At 56.6% G+C, this 3573-nt stretch overlaps 1 protein-coding gene across 1 annotated transcript in view; it reads right to left on the reverse strand.

The window, feature by feature from the left end:
- LOC113204169 (nuclear factor 1 X-type) overlaps positions 1 to 766 on the reverse strand; it is a 165067-nt gene extending 164301 nt beyond the window's left edge. Inside the window, exon 1 of the mRNA XM_052267999.1 lies at positions 377 to 766. The gene's annotated coding sequence lies outside the window, so the exon portion shown is untranslated. The remainder of the gene's footprint in view (positions 1 to 376) is intronic.
- Between the last annotated feature and the right edge of the window lie 2807 nt (positions 767 to 3573).

A 3573-nucleotide genomic window follows, 5' to 3' on the forward strand; every position in this document is an offset into this window, starting at 1 on the left:
CCTAACTCACTCACCCCCACGCGGCCCGCAGGTAGGCAGCCGCGCGGGCGCACTGAAAAAAAAGAATCATTGTTCCAACGACCGTCGTGTTCTTGTGGCCGGGTTGTTGGTCCAAAGACACGATGTTGCTAACCCTATGACAACCGGTAGTTGTGCCACCGACCATGTCGTTGAGCCAGCAACCACGGTCGTTGGAATAGCATCCTATGTTTCTGAAGCCATTCCAAGAACAAAATGTTGTTGGAGGTACAACTCATGTCGTTGGTACAATGATTCTTTTTTTTGAGTGCGGGCGCGCGTTGGGTTGCCTACCTCCACCAGCACAGGGGTCTGTCGGTATCGGCCTCGCGTTGCGTCTCCGACGAATCAAACTCACCTCTTTTTAGTGACGTGCGGGTCGTCCAAGTGGGCTCCTGTGCAGGCGTGCACCTTCGAGCTGTAGAATGGGGACGGTCTGCTATTCTCCGTCCACTCAAAACTGCCTCGCGATGACGACGCCGCGGCGCTCGACGCTCCGTCTCCTCCTGGAACCTGAAACATAAGGCACAATTACACTTTCAGCCACGGGCATGAACCTACCTCATCCCTTCGTAGCGCCTTTGCGGCCCGCACGTGGACTGCCGCCTGGACAGGTGTCATCGCGTGGCCTTCGTCGCGATCAGCAGCGCCGGGAGCGGGGTTGGACGGCGACCATCACCGTCTCCACCTCCTCGCCCAATGATGAACCTGCAACATGAAACACCATTACCCTTTTTGTCACGCGAGTCAAACGGTGAACCTACCTCACCCCTCCGTCGCGCCGCGCGGCCGCGCGGCCCGCAGGTAGGCAGCCACCTGGACAAAGGCGAGCATCGCGTTGCCTACGTCGCCATCAGCAGCGCCGGGGGCGGGGTTTGACCAGGTTTGACGGCGTCGATCACAGTCTCCTCCCCCTGGCCCATGATTAACACGAAACACAATTAAACTTTTTGCCACGCGCGTCAAACGGTGAACTTACCTCACCCCTCCGTCGCGGCCCGCAGGTAGGCAGCCACCTGGACGAAGGCGAGCATCGCGTTGCCTACGTCGACATCAGCCAGCGGCGCCTGGGTTTGACGGCGTCGATCACCCCCGTCCACGGACCATGTCGAACCTTAAACATTACAAAGACATAATTTCGCGATTTTGTTCGTCTACTCGGCCTATGCCGCCGAGCCGCTCCGCTCCAAAGCTCGTTAGCCAGTGTTCTGGTCGGCCGGGCGTTTGCGACGCGGCAATATAATGCCCCCTGATTTTTTTCCCCCAGCCCCAGCCTGGCAGCTCGTTTTTCACCGGCCGTTGACAGATATGAGACAGACGGAACGAGCGGGCGGCATCCGTCAGCGGCGCGACCATCCTGGGCGCAACAGGTGGCGGCGGCGGCCGACGGGAAGGGTGTGCCGATACATTTCACCCCCGCGACCCGCTCATTTTACGATCGGATTAAAACGATAATAAAAAAAAGAGAGAGAAGAAAGAGCAGGACCGCATCACGTCGTTGGTATGTTTGACAACTTTCTAAGCGACGCGATGGGCGCGGGGCGGGTGGCTGAAGGGAGGGGAGCACGCGGGCGGGGGACAATCGGAAGCGATTAAAAAATGACATACGTTTTGACAAGTCCATTTATACGGGTGGGGGAGGGTCCATCCCCACTGGGGGGTCGGTCCTGCCAGCCTCCAAACAGACGTCAAACAAAAAATATGTCATGATATTATTGGACAACACCAAACAAGCAAGCAGCCCCGCTGAGGGGTCGCGCCGTAGCAGTTTGGCAGTCAACACATCTATGTTAATTTTAAGGGAGGGGGTAGAGTTTCCGTAGACCTCTAAGGGACAATCCAGAAAGTAAAATATTCGCCGTTACAAATTTTCAAAGTAAAGAGCCTACCAGCTCTCACAACGCCTGATAGGTAGGCAACATCTTGCATGCAATGCATGCGTGTACTGCGGCGTGGCCCACCCCGAGTCTCGCAGGCGCCGAGCTTCCCTAATCAGACGAACGAATCTGAGAAAAAAGGACGTACTTTCAATGCGATCTCTAGAAGAACAGAACACGTCTAGGTTAAGATTTAGACTTTTCGATGATAATAAAAAATCACCACAACATGACAACTGGTGGTCGATTCGCGGATAGACTACGGCGGTGCGGGCGGGTGTAGTACTCGCTAGTCGCAAGGCGCCAAGGCCAGAGGGACGAGGAGACGATCGACAAACCAGCATAGCCCTCAGCCACCTCCACCACATTCGTAAAGATGCCTCAAACGCCTCAACCACGCATGCAAATAAAGTGTCGTAAAAACGCAAAATGGCGACCTAATAGCGTGGGTGGTCTCCTTTGGACGCTCCAGGAGGATGAGGCTCAGCCAGCCTCCTAGTGTGCGCTTCCTCCTCTTCCTCCTGGAAACATCAGGAATCTCCTTCGGGTGGGTTCAGCTCCCCCTCCCCCCCCCCTTCCTCCTCCAGCGACACGGCCGCCCCTAATTAGCGATTAGGCGCCACGTGCCGATTTAGTGCCCCGCCGCGGACGGACGACACGGCCGCTTCCTCCCGTCTGTCTCTCTCTCGCTCTCTCTTACTCGCTCTCCCTCTCCCTCTCACTCCCACTCACCGGAGGCTGGCGCCCGCGCGCGCTCACAAGTCGCGCCTCTTTATGGGGCAGGGCTCCGTTTGGCATGTGTGTGAGCAGCAACAGCAGCAGCAACAGCAGGATGCAGGAGGACGACAGCAAACGAAAGCCGGCGGGGCGTGAGAAAAAAATCTTAGCCGCGCGCGCGGGAGATTTAAAGTAAATAATTACCCTTCAGCGACTCGATTCGATTGCTGATGACCACCAGCAGCGCGGCGGTCGGCTGCAGCTGTCACCGAACCGTGTTATCACACACACACACACACACACACACACGAGCCGCGTGTGCTATCCAACAACACACGCGAACACGGCAGGAAATAAATCGCACGTCCGAAAATCACCTCGCGCGGTGCGCCGCTGCCGCCGCAGCGCTAATTTTCGGCCGCGCGTCCGCGCCGCCGTCCCGGCCAGATTTAGGGGGGAGAACAATAATAATGATTGCGGCTGATTTGCGTTGTCCACGTGCGGAGTGAATAGCGCCACACCACCGCCGCCCGCGGGCCCGGCGCGCCACCACGGCCACGCCAGGGGTGCCAAAACACGCTCGCCCGCGACCATTCATTCGACCACCGGACCTATGGGCGACACCTCGCACCTCGCGGGCGGCGCAGCGCGGCAGGGGACAAGCGAAAAGGGGGAGGGTTTGGAGGGTGGGAAATGATTCACTAAATGTTTGCGGTGCGAAAAAAAAATGCTGAAAAGGGAACGGTTTCTTTAAAATTATTTTTGGGGGGAATTCCAACAGCAAGTTCTATTAGTATTCACAAGTTTTTATTTTGTTATTCGAATAACGGTGTAGTGCTGCATGTATGCACAAACACACACACAGACTCGAGCTCTCGTTATTGCATGCTCGAGTGCCATTGCGCGTTTCCCAGTTTCCGTTTCTACGCAAATTATTGGGCCGCCACTTGTAAATCGGGTC

This window comes from Frankliniella occidentalis, unplaced genomic scaffold, assembly GCF_000697945.3.
Source record: "Frankliniella occidentalis isolate FOCC.00 unplaced genomic scaffold, Focc_3.1 Scaffold4, whole genome shotgun sequence".
NCBI classification, from domain to species: domain Eukaryota; kingdom Metazoa; phylum Arthropoda; class Insecta; order Thysanoptera; family Thripidae; genus Frankliniella; species Frankliniella occidentalis.